The sequence below is a fragment of the Theropithecus gelada genome, chromosome 4, assembly GCF_003255815.1.
Source record: "Theropithecus gelada isolate Dixy chromosome 4, Tgel_1.0, whole genome shotgun sequence".
Taxonomy (NCBI): domain Eukaryota; kingdom Metazoa; phylum Chordata; class Mammalia; order Primates; family Cercopithecidae; genus Theropithecus; species Theropithecus gelada.
This window is the reverse complement of record NC_037671.1, coordinates 128,153,799-128,175,886: the sequence shown is the minus strand read 5'-3', so window position 1 is coordinate 128,175,886 and position 22,088 is coordinate 128,153,799. Positions and strand designations below refer to the sequence as shown.

The window sequence follows — 22,088 nt, the reverse complement described above, 5'->3', positions numbered from 1 at the left end:
ATTAGACAACTTAGTTGAAAAGAATAAGTTCTTTGGAAAACAGAAATTATTACCAAGGAGTAATAGTAAGTTTTAGTATCCCTATATCGATTAGAGAACTTGAATTTGCAGTTAAAAATTATTCCACCAGGAAAATGTAAAGCCTAAATGACCACACTAATAAATGTTATCAAACTTCAAGAAAGAAATATTGTGAATCTTATGTAAAGTCTTCCATTAAGACAAAAAAAATGAGAGTACTTCTTAACTCATTATCACAAATTGATAACTACCATTGTTACTGTTATGCCAAAATTCAACAAAGATAACAGCAAAACAAAGAATCAGTATTCTTCATGGATATAGATGTAAAAGTTTTAAACAAAATTTGAGCAAGTTAAATTAACGATAAATAAGATACTGCATTACCAAGAGAGGTATATTTTGAGAATGCAAGTTTAACATCTTGAAACTAATCAGTGCAGTTCATCGTAACAATAGAATAAAGGTGAAAAACTGCATGATTATATGTAGGAGCATCAAAAAGTATTTGACAAAATTCAATACATATATATGATAAAACCTCCCAGCAAACTAAGAATAGAAGGAAACTTCCTCAGTTTGATAAATTCAATTTATGAAAAGACATATACTCAGCAGTAAAATTCTCAGTGTGTTCCTCCTAAGGTCACAAACAAGCCAAGGATGTTTGATTTTACCCTTTCTATTCCAACTTATACTAAAGGTCCTAGCAAGTGCACTAAAGCAATAAAGCAAAAGGCATACAGAATGGAAAGGAAGAAGACTTTCTTATTTTTTAATATAGAAAGTTCTAAAGTATTTAAAAAGGTCATTCCAGCAGGAAGAGATCATGATCCTAAGTCTCTGTGTATCAAGTAACATAACTTGAAAATATATAAAGCAAAAATTACCAGAACTAAAAGTAGAAACTCACAAGTCCACAGTCAATACGGTTCACACAACTCCTAATAACTGATAAAACAAGCAGACAGAAACTCAGTAAGGATAAAGATGGTCTGAACTACACAAGTAGCATACTTCATTTATCTAATTATCAAAAAGAACATTGCATCCAACGATGACACAATTTACATTCTTTTAAAGTGTACATGGAACATGTTGTCCAGTTGACCATGTGCTGGTCCATAAAGCTTCAGGAAATTTCAGATATCTGAAATTATTCACAATATATTCTTTAATCATAGTGGAATGGAGCTGGAAATTAAAAACTAAGAGTTGGCCATAAAGGATGTATGTTTTAACTTAAGAATCTGGAAAGAACAGTAGAGTAGATCAAAGAGGAAAAATTAATAAATAGAAAATGTATTGAAAATTATATAGTAGTCCTTCCTTATCCACAGTTTTGCTTTTCATGGTTTGAATTACCTGTGGTAGGGTACAAGATATTTTGAGAGATCACATTCACACAACTTTCATTACAGTGTATTGTTATTCTCTATTTTATTGTTGTTCATCTCTTACTGTGCTTAATTTATAAATCAAACTTTATCATAGGCATGTGTTTATAGGAAAAAATGTAGCATATATAGTGTTTGGTACTGTCCACGGCTTCAAGTGTCCACTGCAGGTATTGGAACATACCGCTTGTGGATAAGAGGAGGACGACTATGATAAGAGGAGGACAATTAACTAAAATGAAGGAAGTTTCTTTGAAAATTTACAAATGAGACAACCTTTATAAAACTGATAAGAAAAAGCAAGTAGAACTAAACTTGATATGTAAAAAACACACAAAACAAAAAAGCAGATAAATTGACAGAGAACTTGCAGGTCACAGAGTTTTTATTTATATATGAAATAGGCTTTTTCTAAACTTATTTAGTCCTGTCATTTCATTGTATCCCATGGTATACATTAAAAGAAAAATGTAAGTGAAATTAGTGAATGCCTAAGACTTTTTCGCAGAGTTCAGTATCAATTTTTAGTCATGTTCTTCATAACATACAGCAATCTATACTACCAGGAATGTTTGATGATGCAGCATTTTTAAGAGAGTGACTTACTATTCTCCTCCAGAATTTCGTCCCAGGCCATTGCAAGTTTTCATACACATTGTCGTCAAGAAATGTGAAGCGGTTGAGATTTTTGTCTTACTTGTAAGATAAACTAGCTTGCCACCACAGTTTCATGGATGCTGGCAGAAGACCCAGGACTCCTGAATCAGAAGCCATGTTTTATTATTTACAGCAAAAGTAGTAGCAGAGTGTCAGCATACTTGTACTGATGCCCTGAGCCCCGGTGTGCACAGGGTAATGCAGAGGCCAGACAACACCTGCTCTTGGTGGGCTGGATTTCAGAAGAGGAGCCCAGGACCAAGGTCCTGCACTTCCTGAGCAAGAAGCAGACAAGACAGTCCTATACCCTTGACCTCCTCAAAGTTGCCTGTGTCACTGCAGAAACTGCTTAGCCAGAGGAGATGGATAACCCTTGCACTCTGGCACACTCAGTGGGAACATTGAGGGCTGCTCAGAGCTCACCCAACAGTGGTTAGACAGGAACACCTGTGGCCTACTGCTGCCTAGCTTATGGCATTAGTGAGACATATCAGGTTTCAAGAAAACCTTAAAATACTTTTTAAGAAATGTCTTACAATAGGTGACTCACTGTAAGTAAGTGAAATCAAGGGCCAAATTTTTGAAATACTGTAAGTATTTAAAAAATCATGGAAAATGCAACAAACAGCTTTTGAGCTATAAATTTGAAAACTGATATAACTTTTTATCTTAAAGATACATATTTTCGAATCTATGTAGTAAAATCTAGTTAGAAATCCTAACTTTTTTTCTGGTGGAATTTAATAAATTGATTACAGAATTCTTAAGATAGTAAAATTGCCCATTGGTAATTGGGACAGTTCTAAAAGAAAAATGGAGGAGTGCTTTCAGAGCATTTAATTCCTATCAGTTTCATAATTGTCTATATGACTGAGGGATAAGCATGTTGACCAATGGAATTAGACTAAGCTATTTTACTAGGATATGTATGTGTATATTGTGAAAGAGGTAGATGGAGAGAAATGTACATGAGAAGTGGGAAGCATGAATTTAATAAATGATACTAGGGTAGCTGAATTTGGATATGCAAAAATCTTTTGATGGATCACACACCCAAAAATGAAGAGCAAAAAACTCAACCACTGGAAGAAAACATAGGAGATACATTTGTGACTTCAGTGTAAAGCAGGATTACTGACTAGAAAATTTACAAAGGAATATCAGTAGCTATAACTACATTGAAATGTATTTAAAAAATCCTTTTTATGCAAAAGTCACCATACCCCATTTAAAAGACAAGCCACAGAGTGGAAGTGTATTTGCAATATATGTAACAAAATGTGTGTATTTAGACTATATTAAAAATTCAAAAACAATTTTAAAAGATCACAAATTCAATTACAAATGAACAAAGTATGTGAATAGGCAATTCACAGGACAGAAAACCTGAATTAACAATGAACATTTGAAAAGATGCTTTACCTTATTAATACTCAAGGGAATGCACATTTATATTTAATGAGAATAATGTACCATTTGATGCTTTCAATGTTACATTATCAAAGCTATGTCTAGGATATGGAGAAATATGAACTCCCACACAGTGAGGTCAGTGTAAATAGACACAGCCATGTTGGAAAGCAGTTTGGCACTGTCTGCTAATAGTGTGTTTGTTTTTTTAAGAAGGTTCTGTTTGTGGAAATTTCATTGTGTGTCAGTTTCTTAAACTCTTGTCACATGTGTTTTGGAAGATGGGTATGAGGATATTCACTGCAGGATTGTTTATAATAATAAATTGGAATCAATATAAATGGCCATAAATGGAGAGATGGAAGTATAAGTTGTGGTTCTTTGTGTAGTGGAATATTTTGGGGCAATGGAAATGATTAAATTTGATCAAATACACTTGATTTAATGCATGCTACATCTTGATACTATAACATTCATAAAAATAGTTTTAAATTATTCTATATATTTTTGATTAGTGATAAAAATGTATTGATGTGTTATAACAATAGGGAAACTTAGACATAATGATAAAGGTAATAGGTCATTCTATATGTGAAGTGGAATTTCAAGTGATCTTCTTTCTAGTTTATTAAACTTTCAGAAAGCACTTTAAATATTGAATATTTGACTTTTTCTGGCATAGGTAATTAACGACTGTTTTCTATATAAGGTGCAAAATAAGTCCAGCAATTGACATTTACTGTGTAATCAAAGCTTTTCACTTTTTATTTTTATCGCAAATCTGTCACCTCTTTGTGATACAATCTGATTATTTATCTTTCAAATCTGTCACCTCATTGTGATGTAATCTGATTATTTTTAAAGAGAATACCTTTTGATGGGGTAGTAACTAAATGTGGTTATATTCTAGGGTGTTAAGGTAAACTAAGATTAATATTGTTCTATGGGTCCTTTCCTTAGGAGTGCAGGCTATTTTTAGAAAATCTAAAATACATATGTGCACACATGACTCTCAACGACATACATACGTTGTACCCCTCAGTGTCTACCTGTTGCTTGCAACTCAATTATGGGGCCTTTTTTGGGAAAAATGTAGAGTTTCTAAAGCTTATTTTATTATTTTTTTGAGACGGAGTCTGGCTCTGTCGCCCAGACTGGAGTGTAGTAGTGTCATCTTTGGTCACTGCAACTTCCACCTGCTGGGTTCAAGTGATTCTCCTGCCTCAGCCTCCCGAGTAGCTGGGACTACAGGCACGCGCCACCATGCCCTGCTGATTTTTGTATTTTTAGTAGAGACAGGGTTTCACCATGTTGGCCAGGATGGTCTTGATCTCTTGACCTCATGATCCACCCGCCTTGGCCTCCCAAAGTGCTGGGATTACGGGCATTGAGCCATCACGCCCGGCATAAAGCTTCATTTCAAATTAAGCTTGAGGGCTTTTATGGTCTTTCAATATACCTTTAATACATTGATGACTTACTTCAAGAATGCTTTTTATTTTTCTGGTCTTAACTATTTTCCATCATATTTATTGGATTAATATGTTTATTAAATAAAATATGTTTTCATACTGAAATGAATACTACTTGCGTTCTTACTAGTGTAGAGGTGTAGGCTAGAGTATTTGACATTCTGGAATAGATTTTAACTTACTTGGCTTAAAAATACTCCATACTATAACTTTTGAAACACATATCATAAGGTTAGCCTCTTGGGTTCATGCCATGAGCTGTAATTATGATGTTAGTGGCTTAATGGGATGTTTTAAGTTTTATTTTAGAATTTTTATGAAGGTGAAGCTTTAAAGAAAAGCTTATCAAGTTTCAACCAGAGAAGCAGTAGGAGACATACACACACACACACATACGCACACACTCACTCAAGCTCTCTCTCGCTCTCTCTGTCTCCCTTATTATGAGGAATTTGCTTGCATACTTCATGCTGACTAGTCTAGAGTCCACAAAGCAGGCAGTAAGGAAGGAAGATCCAGAGGGCACAGTTGGTGTTTGTAATATCTGAGCTTAGAAAAGACCAAAGCCCTCTTTTAAAGACTTCTAACGGAATAAGTCAGGTTAGCCCAGGGTAATCTCCTTGTTGATTAACTTAAATTCAGTTGATTACTTTTCTTAATTACATCTGCAGAATTTCTCACAACAGTATCTAGATTTTTTTTGGGGGGGGGGGTTGAGACATTCTCTAGCTCTTTGGCTCAGGCTGGAGTGCAGTGGCTTGATCTTGGTTCATTGCAACCTCTGCCTCCCAGCATCAAGTGGAGAAGGTATGTGTATGCTACCAAATGACCACGGTTTCTCATTTATAGTCCACCTCTTGAAAAAGTATACCTCATAGACCATCCCAACTGGAAACATACAAGAAACGAAATTCTGGAAACTCTAGTTTAGCCTAGCTAAGCTGACACACCGTGAAGCCATCACACTAGATAACTAACTAACTCTTTTTCCTAAATAGTATCACCCTTTATTTTGTTGATTGGTATTAAAGGATATTTTCATTGATGAGTGAGGGATATAAATTTAGGTGTTATTAGATGATACACAGCTATTTCTAGAAGGTTAAAGTCAATCCGGTAACCTGGTCCTTTTTTGACTTATATTTAGCTTATGTTTACTAAATGGGTTTACCTGCCCCTGCCCTACATGTTCTTTGATTTCCTCCCTGGCACCAGTTTTATATGTTTAGTGTATAAACTCCTTTTAATATTTATTGTGAAGGAAAGTGGTAATTCAGGAGGTTTTTGCCAAAGTAAGATTCTAGTTTATTAGAAATTGTGTAATCTGAGAGATGTCTGATTCTTATCTTAAATGGAAAAAAGCTATAGAAGCTGGTTAGGGAAATCTTGTTTTTCAGGAAAAACTCACATCAACGGAAGATAGTTGAGTTCATTTCTTTATTTCTTTATTCAACAGACTTATAAAATTTTGCCTTTGTGGTAGGCCGTGTGCTATGTTTGAATATCCAGTCAGATATAAGATACAATCAATGCCTGCCCTTTTGTAGTCAGGATGGACAGACACAAATTTTAGCTAGAAGGGGCCGAGATAAGCAAAGTTGGAAATCATGTGTTTTACATAGATACCGTTTTTTGTGGGTCACGTGCTCTTAGTTTTTTCCAGTAATGGATATAATTGAGAAGAGCCACAGACTCATTTCTAAAGTAATTCAGGCTTCTTGCATATAATTTTCAAAATTCTTAAAAACCTTATGAACATTTTAAGAGAGTATTTTCTACCTTTTTGTGAAGAAAGCTTTATTTTGGCTCTTGATATTAAATAATACTATATTTCACTGATGAGCAAGAGATACAAATTTAGGTGTTACTAACTGTTGTCATTAAAGTCAAGTTTTATACATGTAAGTAAATTGTAGTTTATGAACTGCAGACATTGAGGCTGAGGTTTCATTTATTCTGTAGTAGATTGTAGTAACTACTCTTTCAGCATGATTTGCAAAGAAAATAAAACTAATTCAATTTATAGATTGCCCTTTTCCATAGAATGTCAATTTTGTATTTTGGCAAGAGTACCTGTGAGGTAAGCCTAGGAAGGCACATAACAATTCTGCCATTTCCAACTCTTCCAAAATGTAAATAGGTATTTAGAGTTACACACCTTGTATGGCTACATGAATTTATTTATAGTCTTTAGAGTAGCATAGTGACAAAAGTAGTCACTGGGCTTTCTGTTCAGTGTGAAGATCTGTTGATATGTATTCTGCTTTATTAATAAACGTACAGAGCTGAGCTAGAGAGCTGATATTCATTGAACATGATACGTCCTCTCCCTTTCCCCAATCAGATTCTTTTTATTTCACTGAATAAACACCTGAGTATGAAGGTTATTTCAAGAAGTGCTGGGCAGGAATCCTAACCCTAAGTAGCACATAGTACTATGAAATGAAAAGATATGTAGACATACAAAGTTCCTTATAAAAATATGTCATTAATAAGAACACATGAGTAGGACTGTTAGAGAAATTCAGGACAAAAGAGCTCTTAAGATAGCTTGACAAAAGGGGACCTCAGAGATCATGCCAGATTTCCTGTGGGTCTTGAAAAGAATGGGTGTGATGATATTTTTATGTGGCATAGTGGCGACAGAGATGAAATAAGGAGTCAGATTTGAGTTCAGGTTCTGGGCCTTCTACTTACTGATTGAAGGACTTAAGACAAATTACTTTTGCTGTCGAAATTTTCACATCTGTAAAATAAGTTAATATCTACCATTCAGGGTTACTAGATATTAAAGGTATTAATTTTAGTATTCTTTAATACTATTTTAGAAAGCAGGCAGTTGATAGATCCTGAGGTATCTATGGTCATTTTCAAAAAGATGTTTTCTCCAATTATAATGATTACGATTAACATTTAAATTAACCCTTGCTCTCAAAATTAACCACAATAATTATTAATGATAGCTTTTTAAGCATTACAGGGATTTTATATGGTGGTTATATAAAATGTGTTTAATATCTCAGAAAATGTTTTTCATTGCATTCACATTTTAGTGTTGAGAATAGCATGTTACATCTGTTTCTTAATTAAGGACAAGTGGGCCAAAGATACTCTGAAAGAGTAGACTTACTTTTTGTCTTAGGAAAGATGTCTTTAATCACTAGTGGACAAGTAACGTACCCTTTGAAAATACTTTCTTGTCACCAGTGAAACATTTTAGAGCTATTATCAAAGACTGAAGCAAATAATTTCTGATTTTATAATAGGTTGATAACAGGGAGAGAAGTTGAAGAATTTCAATTTAGTTCCATATCTCTGAAACTTGAACATACTTGAAATGATTTCTAATGAAGGAAACAAAACATGGATTCTCTGAACTTTTATTTTGTATTCCTCTGAGAGATTACTGTTTTCTTGGCTGATGTAGTTGAATTCTTAGGTATTTACAGTAAAGTATAAGATAATAAAATGGTTAACATTTAACAAGCTCATCATCATAACACTGGATAATGTATAGACTATGTAAAAAGTGGCATTTAGTAAAAAAATCATGAGTGTAACAGTCTAGGTTTTAGCTAGCAGGAATTTTTTAAAAATAGTGTTCGGGGAAATTATAAATGTCAGTTGCTTAATTGTAACTCATGAAGGAAGACATTCATACAGCTATTTTTTTACCTGTTTTCAAAACTATAGAATAAAAAAAGGTGGTACGATAGGATAATTTTTAGGACAGTCTCGTTTTAGCTTGACTGCCACCTATTAACTAGAAGGCTTTGCAGTGGTGCTGTTAGCTAGGTTCATATGACCTATGTCCAAATCATGCTGGCAACATCATTGAAGAATGTTTTTTTTTAATGCTTTCAAGGTATTAACATATTTGAATGTACATATCAGTCTTACCCAAAGGAAGTGAAGATACCAGTATCTTCAAGAAAATAGAAAAACTACATTATTTAATATACTCTGCTACATTAACTATCACTTTTTGTAGTTTTGCTAATCAAATTATGATGAAGGGTTATAAGAAATATATCAGTTTTTATAGTTATCTTGTTAGTCAAACTTTAATAAAAGATTGGAAGAAAAGTCTAGGATTATTATGGGTTTTGGATGACAGAGGTGGTGTAAGTGTAGGAGAAATGTATGCCTAGAGGACCTAAAGTCACTTAGTTTTTCTAATGATGTAAAATTACCCTTGCTTTTTTTCTGCTGAGAAGAATGGGTGTGTGAGATACATGTTAACACTTTGGAATTTAAGTGAAGAAAGAACTCCATTTAATACACTAAGCATTTGCACCATCTAGTATTAGATTTTTAATCTGCATCAGACATTATGTCATCCAGATATCAGCCCTTGAGTATAGAGGCATGCTCTTCTTAGTAGCTATACCTGCTGTCACCTGACTGGGCACGAGGAATACCATGCTTTGGATCCATCCCTATGAGAATCATGGGATGTGTTGTAGGTACCTGTCTATATATTTTTCAATTGAAATTAGAAGGATAATCTTTCAGATATTTAAATGTGTTAAACCTTAAATGTAACAAATATTTTAGATAAACATATGTAGACTATTAACATTGTGTTTGATTCGCTCTTACTACTCTAATCTTAATTCTAGAACTTTCAAAGGTTGAAAGTCATTGCCAAGAAAAAAATTATGACATCCCAAATAATTTGGGGCAGGCACTTACATATCTATTTTTTGAGACAGAGTCTCACTCTTTCACCCAGGCTGGGGTGCAGTGGCACGATCTCGGCTCACTGCAACCTCTGCCTCCTGGATTCAAGGGATTCTCCTGCCTCAGCCTCCCGGGTAGCTGGGATTACAGGTGCACACTACAATGCCCAGCTAATTTTTGTACTTTTAGTGGAGACAGGATTTTACCATGTTGGCCAGGCTGGTCTTGAACTCCTGACCTCAAGTGATCTGCCCACGTCAGCCTCCCAAAGTGCTGGGATTACAGGTGTGAGCCACCGTGTCAGGCCTGTATATTTTTTAACCCAAAGGGATCATTGATTAATTGCTAATTTCTTTTTTACTGTGGCTTTGATTTTGAGGCTTCTTAATTGAGGAAGCAGGATGTGCTTATGCTTGATTATGTTAATATAATGACAGAAAGGACATCCTGCAGTGGAATTAAGGGGAATCCCTGTTAGCTAAAAAGCCATCTTTTAAGAAAGATACTGGAAAGAACAGGGATGGGAGTTACATAGTAAAAGTGTTAAGTATTATGAACTAGTCACTGTCTTCAACATACTTTCTTTAATCCCTGCAACCTTGTAACCTTTACAAATGAGAAAATAAGACTTCAAAAAATAGTTAACATTTTGTCATATAACCTTGATCAGTCAGCTCTCATATGTGCTTTTATATAACAGTGAACTTTGGTGTCACTCCCTCAATTGCAAATAAATAGTTACTAGTCTGTAGGCTCCTTGAGAGCTTGCATGTCTGTTCACTTGCCTGTCATAAACCTTGTTCACTCACAGGATGTAGTAGAAACTCAATTATTATTTATATATTTATTAAATAATGAGTACATGAGTGAGTTGCTCAAGATTACAGGGGCACTGAAATAAGACTGGCATTTGAGTCCGTGTTCTTTCCCCCACTCTATTTTCTACTCGTCTGATTTTTGGGGAGTATGGAGTGTGGGGAGAGACCTTTTTGTGTGTGTGTTTGTGAGTAACCAATTCTTTTCATTTTGTCTCTGTTCTCCAGTGAGCAAATGAAAATTCAGGGTTTGGAGCAAACGTTTGACATTCCGCTTAGTCAGCAAATATGAGTACTGGATAAGTGTTTAGCACTGTGGGAAGCCCCGTGGAATTATAAATTATGTGCCTGTTTCCTTGCCGAGGATCTCCAAGTTCATTTATGCCAACATAGCTCTTCCATACACACATACATATTCCTGGACATTGTCATAAGCTAGAGTCATTATTCTACACAGTTGTGTTTCTGTCACTGCTTTTCACTGATGTGTGCACAATTACATGAAGACAGCTGTGAATTAATATTTGGGCAGTACGAACACTACAGATATCCACAGTGCCGCTAGGTTGAATAGGACATTGCAACCTACCAACTACAAATAATGGAAAGAACTCCTGTTAGTCTTCTATCTTAACATTCCAAGGATGAAACACCTTTTGTAACGTAATGAGCTGTGCGCTGTTGCTCTCTTACATTTTGGAAATCCTGATATATAACGTTAGGCTGTGATCTTTTGCTTGAGGAGGAAGTAGGGCAGACGGTATGTGGATCCTTCAGCATAATTCTTACTTTGCTTGTGGTAGTAGATCATGGGACTCTGGTTCAGTTCTTTAGTTGTGTGTTTTTCATTTTAATTTCACAGAAGGCAGGTAAAATACTCTCTTTCAGTATTGCCTGAGTTTTTAAAGTAAATCTTGAATTTTTCTGGTATTTATTTTCCCTAACTAATGTAGAAAAATACATATGTAGAATGCACGAGAAAGCATCATATGGCTAAGGAGCATAGTAATCATGTAATCAGTATATTTTATGTTACTTGCTATTTTCAGTTTATGTTCTAGAAATTTAATAACAAATAACAAATTAAATAGAAATTTAATAACAAATGGTGGATATTTTAGGGAAATGGTTCCTAATATAGAAGGACAGTTTAGCATTTGTTGAATAAATGCATAATTACAGAAACCATGGATTCTATAGTTCTTTTTAAATGAGTTTGTAGTATGTTAATTATGGTAGTATGCATATATGTTGAGAAACTAGTATATTTGTATTTGACATGATTTCATTTGTAGAATTCAGAGCTACTTTGTTTATACAAAAATGAGACAAATACAGAAATTAATATTTTAAAAACTGATGAAAATATAAAAAGTGCAGGTTCAGATCTGTGCAGGACAGAAGAGAAATAGCTACTGGTTATGTACCAAACTTTTCTTTTTTAATGCCTTGTGAATAATACAAAAAATTAAAAGGAGCAGTATTTGCTTTCTAGAGCTTACTGTTATGTACACTGGAATATTAAAGTATGATCATAAGTATCATTTTAGAGCCATAAGATTCAATGGAAGCAAAGCGGGGCTTAGGGAGAATGAATTTGGATAGAGTAGGGTAGTGGAAAACAGTTAAGGAATAGGTAGTATTTGAACTCATCCTTCAATTTCATTAAGTTTTTATAAATTCCCTTTACTATTCGTTGTGTACTGCTTGTGACATAATAAAAGTCACGGTTTATCCCACTTTCCAGGAAACTGTAGCGGTCCTCCTTTATGTGTCATTTCTGATCCAAACCCTTCATGGAGGGCAGTTTAGTGCTTTGATCAACTGAGCTCTCTTCCAGTCTAAAACCCCAAAGATTACAGTTGTGTCCTTATTAAGCTTTTTTTATATTTAAAAATAATTTTATTTTCATGTAATGGTTAATATAGTTTTATTAACTAAGTTGGTTAAAAAATAAATTAAGCTAGCACTTTTTATTCTGAAAGTGCATCTCCAATTTTCTTTTTCTAAATTATAACTGCTAGTCATCTCATGTCATTTGTTGTTCAGTCATCCCTTCCCAGTGTTTCTGTTTAATTTTCTACAATCATCTATTCTAGATTCCAGCCTGTCCATACCATAGTTACATTATGGTAATATTAATTTCAGAGCTCTTATATGATGGGTACTACTCTATGTGCTATCCGAACACTTAAAACTCATCATAGCTCTGAGATGTTAGTACTATATTTGTCTCTCTTTTGTAGATGAGGAAAGTGAGGCATAGATGAGTTCAAGCATTTTGCTTAACACTAAACAGCTATTAAGTGGTTAGTAAGTGGTTATTAAGTGGTATCATAAATTCCTTAGAGTATCAGAAAATGAATATTAAACATTCGCATTTTTAAAATACTACTGTAAAACAATTGTTTTGTGTTGAATCTCTGTGGGATTTATACCTAAATAAAATTCCCTCTGAAAAATGGGGCATTTGCATAGTGAGCCATGTGCTGCCATTCTCACTCTCTCCTTAAAACATCAGTACGTGAACCTGTTAATGACCTTTGCTTGAGACAGGCTGTATCTGGATTTTTCAAAACATCTTGTTTCCTTTTTTTTTTCCTTTTCTCTCTCCCTTTTCTCTCTCCCTCTCTCCCTCCCCCTCCAAACCCTCTTCCTCCTTCTTTCTTTCTCTCTCTCTCTCTCTCTCTCTCTCTCTCTCTCTCTCTCCCCCCTTTCCCTCCTTTCCCTTCCTTTCTTTCTTGACAGTCTTGCTCTTGTCGCCCAGGCTGGAGTGCAGTGGCACAGCTCGCTGCAGCCTCTGCCTCCCGAATTCAAGCAGTTCCCCTGCCTCAGCCTCCCGAGTAGCTGGAATTACAGGAGCCTGCCACCACGCCTGGCTAATTTTTGTATTTTTGATAGAAATGGGGTTTTGCCATGTTGGCCAGGCTGGTCTCAAACTCCTGACCTGGTGATCCCCCCGCCTCAGCCACCCAAAGTGCTGGGATTACAGACGTGAGCCACCGTGCCTGGCCATCTTGTTTCTTTTTATCATTTTCAATGAAATAGTTATAATCTTCATTATGTTGGCTTTTAAGTATTGTATTTAGCCTTTCTTCTTAATAGGTAGTTGTCAGGTCTTCAAAGGCAGACAGTGTCATCTGAAGTCAGTTTAACTGAGTACATTGCGTTAGGTTTCTGCCCATTAGTTTATCTCATTTTTAAATGAGAAATAGGTGATTATAATAATGCCTACCTCTAAGATTGTTGAAAGGATTAGTTATTTTATAAATATCAAGTGCTGAGTGTAAAGCCCTATATGTTTTTTGTTTTGGTTGATATTGACTGCACTAACTTTATTTTTGTATCTCATGCTGTGCTCTAGGGAGCACTTATTAAAAAGTCTGTGCTAAAGGATATGGAGAGGAGTCTGATTCCATACTTCTTGAAACTTTTTAGGAATCATACATACCATACTGATTATGTCAAAAGAAAAAATAATAGAATGGGAGTATTCAGGGAACATCCTGTCTGGGAGAACCTGGAAGGGGTAAATTTGATTGAAAGATGATTATTGAAACTGGGATTTTGATGATTTAGGGAGGAAAATGAGTATAGGTAGAAATGTTAGTCTTTTATTTATGTATTTTTCCCCTGGTATACTATCAGTAAATATTCAGTTGAGTATTTTAAAACATCACATTCTAAAAGTTATTTCATTTTTCTGTGCCTTTTAATTACCTTGTGTCCCTAGATGATAGTGAGAATAAGACCTAGTGTACAAAATCTCACATATGAATTAGTGAAAGGATTATTTTAATGCTGTGAGGAAATATTTTGTGCTTTGATGGACAGTGACTTAATTTTATATGGGTGCTTGTTAGCAACAGGAACTCAGCCCAAAGTTTCTATTATAAAAGGATTTCCCAACAATCATTTATTTCTATCATCACTATTTTTGTTAAATATTAGTCAGCTTTAAAGTTGTTGGGAAATAACAAATCACTTGATGATTTTTGTCTTTTTATGGGAAACTTTTTGTATATATTTAATTCACTCTTCTCAGCCTTAACTGTGTTTCATCAAGATCATACTCAACTTTTCAACTGATCTTGTCCAGTTTCGGCATGCTAAAACTAGCTCATATCAGAGAAATCTCGCTCATTTTGGTCACCGTGGGGCCAGAATAGTATTATTTGGCTAGTACTGGGGTTACATAAATTTAGTTTAGACATAAAGTAATTAACAATTAAATTAGAAGAATTAATGTATGAAAATTGGAAAACAGACCTGGCAGTCAATAAGTACTGTGTCTGTAGGAGATAGATGTTACAGTCCTGTTGTTTTTAACTTGGAAATTATTTGGCTTAACACAATAAAAGTTACTTGAATTTAGCAACTTGTTCCTTTGTGCTTCATTTAATAAGTATTTGTTGAATGCCTGCTGAATGACTTTCCTAGATGATTATTTCAATGGACTGAATATAAAATTATCCTAATTTTCATATTTTATTAAAAAATAATTTGCTTTGAAAATGTAGGTTTTGTTGGACTCATGTTCAAGTTTTTAAAAGTTTTTTGAGGTCTACTTTTATAACTGAGTCAGTGAGGAATTAAATTGTGTGAAATCTACTTTATGCCTAGTTTCTCAATGAACATTTCTTCAACTAATCTAAGATTATATGTACAACTGGACATGGTAATATGTCTAAGCTTTAATATTTGTCTTAAAATGTATATATTCACAACAAGCATGTTATTGGAACCTTGGTTTGTGTCAGTATGTAACACTTTTGAATTCTGTTTGGAGAAGTTTTGGCGTGTGAACTTTCACAAGAGCACAGTAGGAGCAGCAGTCTTATGCTCATTTGCTTGACTACAAATGCATAACTAAAAGAGTCTGTCAGCAGGGGTGGGACAGTCAGTATGCTCTAATTCTTCATGTTATAGAATCCCGTTGTTCAAACAGATACTGTAATTAGAGCATACTTTTAAACTTCATAGAGCAGTGACTCATAAAGTTTTTCAAAAATCCAAAACAAAAGTGGTTTCTCAAATATTGAGATTATTTTTTTACTTCGTAGTTTTACATCACTGTATACAGTGGCTTCAAAAATGAAATGGAAGCTATTTTATTGAAAAGTAGTAAAATTTAGTTATAAACAATGGGGTTAATTAGTCCTAACTTAGTAATAATGTTGGAAATATGCATTGTATATTAAGATCTAATTTTAATTTTAACAACCTCACCTATTCAAAACTTTAAAGACTAGAGGAATTTTATGTAAGTGAAATAGCTACAGATTTATCCTTTTTGTATGTATGTATCATTGTAATTTGATAGGTGAATCTCTCATTTAGGGAGAAAACATTTTTGTAGGTGCAAAGAGATCTGTTATAGCAGATGTTTCTCCCAGTTCTTGACATTATTCTGGATGTGACTTACTCAGAAATTCATTTATGGAGAAAGAATACTTGGCATGAAGTTAGGAGATAGGACGAATACAGAAAGACAAAACCAAATCTACTAAATAATCTCATCTACCCCTTTATCTGCCTTCAAAGTCCCCACCAGCTCTAGAATTCTGTGAGGACAAGATGTGCTTAGAATTCTACACAAAAATATTTAAAGGTAAAAAGGTAAAGTAAAAAATTCTAGAGATTCCACTATTCTGTGTTCTGTTTCTGATTTTTCACTATTTTATGATGCTGTTTTAGGACAATTTCTCATGTAGGTGATATGTTGTGCTAGGAATTAGTTGTTGAGGGTGCATGCTCTAAAGTTACTCTGGCTAGGTATGGTAGCTTGGTGGTACAACACTTACTGCCTGACTTGACTAAATCACGTGAAATGTTGGTAAGACCGATAGTCCCATGTTCATGTAACTTACGAGGATTGAATGAGGTGATGTATTTATATTGCTTAGCATTGTCCTTGGCAAGCAGTAAGTGTTTGATAAAAGCTTAATTGCCATCATCATTTTCATTTTTAAGTTTGTTTATCATCACCTTAGGCTAATTTATCTCACCATAGTATACTTGTCAAGAATATAGACCATAATAAAGAATCATTAATAATTGTGACTATCTGCCGTCAAGTGTGAATGAATTATAAAGTTGCTTAATATGCTACTAAATTTTAATTTGCTGTATAAATAAAGCTATTTTCCATTTCCTTGGAACCTCTCTTGTTATTGCACCCTACCTTAAAAGATGGAAGATTAGTGGTTTTGAGCTCTGAACATATTTATACATATAGTATTTGTATGTAGTTTGACTTTGCTGTCACTTTGCTGTTATATTGAGATAGAACTTGAGTCTTGCAGTTTTAAAAATACTTTTGACCCATCTTGTTTCCTATTCTTCTGATACGTCAAAACAAGGTAGCACTGAGGTTTTAGAGTAAAAGAAAAGCAGTCTTTGATGGGGTGTGAAAACCGGACCTCGTAAGCGTTATTGTAGAAAATCTGGGAGAATTGACTAGAAGTAAGAGAACAAGAAATGGAGTAAAAATTGTCATGTACAACTGGTCACCAAGGAGAAAGAAAGAAGCAGTCCCAGAAACCAAGATACATGAGCAAGGGCGAATATATGAAGGATTATCTAAACAGACACAATAATCATGAGTACAGCAGAGCACTATGGGAAAGCTGCAGCATATTCATGCACAGTTTGATATTTGATTTTAATGATGCTCTTCAATCATAAAAGTTCAGTTATTCAATTCGGTAAATACTTGTTTAGAGCCAGATATGTGTAAAATGAATGTGTACCTACTGTCAAGAGTATGAAAATCAATGAGACGATTCTGATATTCAACTTGGAGCAGACTTTCTAATAGCTAGAAAAAGACAATGCACAGATAACTAAGTTACTATATGATACAGAAAAAAAAAAAAGAAAAGTATTAAAGAAGGGGAAAGGAGGCATTGTAGATGTAGGTGATAGCTTCCATAAACTTATGGGTATCAAAATCCATGTTTGGGGAATGGCCAATATACAGCATGGAGCAAATCTGAGCCTGTCATGGGAAGTGAATGAACACAGCACTTCAAGTTAGTGTGGATAGACATGAATGGGTGCATGTGCAGCAGCCAGTCTCTGTCAAAGCACAAGTAAGCCATGACTATGTTTCAGAGATTTCCTATAAAGCCGCAAGTTCTAAAAATCCACGCTGATTCAGAAAATTCATTCAGGATGAGTAATAGCTAAGACATAATTGTGGACAGATTTGAAGCAGGGAGGTATGAACCCCAGTTTGGACATGTGGAGTTCAGGCTGCTTTAGAGATTGAAGTACACATTTCTAGTTGGCAGTTGAATTTGGAGGTACAGAAATCAGGGGACAGTACTGTGCTGGAAAATGTAAATTTGGGATTATATTGATGCAAAACTGTGTTCTTCTATATTGCTGAAGATTTAGTGTCACATATATTATGAAATGATACTGCTTTTTAGTAACTGTAAAACAGACATTATGGTAGTCATGAGCTATTTTTTTGCACATCAATATCTCAGCTGTTAACTCCTGAAAGATGATTTGAAACATAATTGTAAAAAGAAACGAATGCCTCATAGAACACAGTTACTGATAAATACAGCATTTTTGGTGTGTGTCCATATCGTCATCCCTCCTGTCTGCTTATTTCAACCTTTTCTGTGTCCTGATTTATTTATTAAAGTGAGAAAATGGGTTTTGCGAGTGGATTGTTACTATGGATATTTTGAGTTCAGAAGTAACCATCCTATAATTGTATCTATACTTACTTTATGACTAAAAGAGGACATTTTGGGATGTGTTTTATTGATTTCTCTATAAAATTTGCCAATCCCAGATTGCCTTTATAATCTGCTTAAGAAACAGAATGAAATCACAGGGAGAAATAGTGTTTGTATTAAGTAATTACTAAGCTCCAAATTCACTGAAGGAATTTACTTTAACTCTTCTTGAGCTGGAATGGACTACAGTAGAATAAATGTGGCTTCTGGGTAGCATGACCTCAAAGCCTTTTTTTGTGTGACACTTGCATGGATGAAAGATTTTCTGAGGCCTGATTTGGAAAACAGGGGTTGGTCAGTCTCTCTCTTCACACCTCACACCCTCCAAAACTCTAAAAGAGGTGCTTTTAGTGTTTACTTTCAGTTGCTACATTGTTTGATTTTGAAGTGTCCACTTCATTTATTCCTTGTGGTGAAAACTCGGGGTCCTTTTCGTCTGGAAGCTCAGATCCCTCAGTTTTGCGTAAAATGTGTAACATTGATGATTTTTCTCCCTCTGCTTTCTTTTTCTTTATATTGGTAGTTGGACATCTGTCATTTCAGTTTCTGAACCTCTTGGACTAGTCCTCTACTATTACACAGTTCTGCACCATTTTTTTTTCTCTCTGTCTTTTGCTACTTAGAGGGAGATTTCCTCAGTTTGTCTTCCAACTTTCTATCAAGTGTTTCATCTTTTCTCTCATATTTTTAGTTACAGGAGTTTCTATTTGTATTCAGAATTTTTAAATAGAGCATTCTTTACTTGTTTCAGCATTGTAGTGTTTTTTCTTAACTCTCTGAAGCCAGGGTCAGTTGTTCAAGTCTCCTGTCCCCAAGATGTGGGCCTGGGTTCCCTTGCTCTGCATGTGGAGCAGGGGAGTTGGCCGGCCAGCCCAGCCGTCAGTGTGGAAGTTACCCTGTCAACTGTTCTTCTAAGGCAGTTTCAGCAAGTGTTTTACTTCCTTTTGGAATCAGTTTCTGGTCTGTTGCTGGGAATTAGGGGGTGCTTGATAGCTAGCCATTTGTGGATAGGGGATATGGGGATTGAGCTGCTGTTTCAATGAGAGTTCATCTAGTCCTGCAATCTCAGCCCCACCCTCACCCCGATTTTCACTGCTGCCCATTTCCTCCATATTTTTGGGGGGGATTGGGGGATTGCAAGGAAATAAGTTTCTTAACTAAAGTCTGCTAAATTTTAAGTTAACCATCTGCTTTCTAGATTCTTAATTTTTAAATGGTTTCCTTTCCCATTTTTTTATTTCTTATGAATTTGGACATCTTATTTATTTATAATAGACACAGGGTCTCACTGTGTTTCCCAGGCTGGCCTTGAACTCCTGGGCTCAAGCAGTCCTCCTGCCTCGGCCCCGCAAAGTGCTGGGATTACAGGCATGAGCCACCATGCCTGGCTGAGTTTTTACATATTAAACTCTACAGTGTTGTAGAAAAATTTTTGGTGGGAGTGGAAGTACACAATTCCCATTAATTTCTCCATCTTTGAAAGTTTTTGCTCTTTCAATTGTTTTTAAAAGTGTAAGCAAAAATGTTTAGTTTGAAGCCAACATGGTAGATGTAGCTTTCTCCTGTTTTTATATTTTTAATTATCATTTAAGTTGTTGAGTTAATGAGAGTATGCATTGGCCAAGGTGTTTTACACCTTAAAAATGTATTCCTGCAATAAAGCAAAATGGCAAATACTGCAACTTTGTTTCTATCATGAAAATAATTATTCCTTTTAAATTCTCTGGCTTTTCTCCATGTATAAAGGTTTCTGTGGCAAGTCACAATTTTAGTTTTTATTCTTAAGTTTTTCTCAAATATATTTTATTATAAATGTTCCTCCATTTTCATTGTATTAGTGTTTATATGCATCAGTGTTTGACACACACATAGAGCTTTTAATGTCTTTGTAATAACATCTGTATCACTTCTAGATTGGTTTGAGTGGCTTGATTGGTGGGGGGGACGGTCTCATTATGTATTGCATTTTTCTTGCTGCTTTGCATGCCTGTTAATTTCTAATTGTATGCCAGACTTTTACGTTGTTGGATGGATATTTTTATATTCGTATAAATATCTTTGAGCTTTGTCCTGGGACACATTTAAGTTAGTTGAAAATAATTTGAGGCATTTGGTCTTACTTTTAAAATGTATTTAGTTGTACTGGAACAATGCTCAGATTAGGTTTAGTTATTTCCTGCCACTGAGGCAAGACCTTTCTGTGTACCTTACCCATGGGGAATCATTCAAGTCTTTCAGTCTAGTTCTTTTCTAGAGCCAGGCACTTTGACCTGGAATCCTTTTGGGTGGTTCCTTCCCTGGCCTCTGGAATTTCCTCTTGAGTATGCAATGATCAGTGTTCAGCTGAATATTTGAGTGGCAGCTCTTCCAGGACCCTGTGAGCTCTGGCTGCCTCGGTTTCCCCCTCTTGTTTAGTCTCCTCATGGAGTTGTCTGGAGACTCTCAAGCCAGTGAGTGGGGGCAGTCGTAGACTTACCTCAGTTTTTCCCAACTCTTTGCATCATTTGTCCTTAGTTGTCTGATGTCCAGTGGCTTGAAATTTGTTTATGTGTTTTGCCAGTTTTTTGGTTGTTTCAGCAGGAAGGTGAATCTGGTTCCTGTTACTGTATCTTGCCTGGAAGCAGAAGTCCCTCATACATATGCATTTAGGCAGATAGGTGCACTTCTAGGCCCACCAAATAATGCCAGACTGGTAGCTTTTGTAGGTCTCTCTCCAAAAATAATAATAATAATAAAATAAATAAATAAATAGAAATACGAATTTTGGTGAGAAAGTACTGTTAGCATTCTTGAACATAACAATTGAAATCTGGATAACAAAACTAATTTTTCTTGCCACAGTAGAGATATTAATACACATTTTATTTCTTGCCATACAGATAACCCCAAGGTTTCCAATTTCTTGATTCATTGACTCCTTGGTTTCCCCGTTAGTTTGCATGGTGTACCCTAGTCAAAAATAAATATTTCAGAATTATGTTTATTAAATATTTACTCTACAAACAATTAGTATTTATATTAAAAATAGTGAGTTGAAACACACTATACATTTTATTTGTAAATAACCACATTTTTACTAATAGCATTTGTATTTTCTTGAGTGCTGTTTAAATTCTCAAACTTTGGAATCAGATTTTTATACTGCCACCCTCTTTTCTTATTCCACATGGATTTTTGTATGGACTTGATTTTTATTACAGCAACCGCTAAAACCTAGCTTTGTAAAGATATGACATCATCAAAAAGAATGTAATGTGACCTTATGTTGAAACAGTCAGATATTCTGAGCTGGTAGTTCACATAGTGTTGGACGGATGGTACCCCCGTAAAATACTGTGCTGACTCAGAGTTCACTCTTTGGAAATACATAGACAGCCCAGCATAGGATTGTGTCTGATTTTTTTTTTTCCTGTATTCCCTTAAAATATGTGGATACATTTTCATCCTAAAGATGTATTAATTAAAAATAAAGCAGAAGCATTTACTGTTAAAATCTATGTGAATTGTTGCAGAAAGCAGTTTTATTATGCCTGCTTTATTTTCTTTTATTGGAATCTAGCAATTAGGTAAATGGTAACTTCTAAAATAAAGGTCCAACAACAGCAGATATTTATTGTTTGTCTGGTACCTTGCTCTGTGCCAGGTGCATTTATATATGCCATTTATATGCTACTTATATTCTTATTTTATTTAAAAACACTTTCTCTTAAAACAGCGATTCTGAAATTATGACCAACTCTATTTAACCTCCCTGTAGCTTGACCAGGTTTTCAACATGGGGATATTTCTTACTAGAAGACATTAAGGAAATGAAATACAGATATTCTCTATGAAACTAGTGTTTATGACTTGATATAATTAAAGAGTAGCCTTACA

At 34.9% G+C, this 22,088-nt stretch overlaps 1 protein-coding gene across 5 annotated transcripts in view; it reads left to right on the top strand.

The window, feature by feature from the left end:
- Nucleotides 1–22,088, top strand: part of QKI (QKI, KH domain containing RNA binding) — a 164,802-nt gene that overhangs the window by 98,876 nt on the left and 43,838 nt on the right. The window lies entirely within an intron of this gene.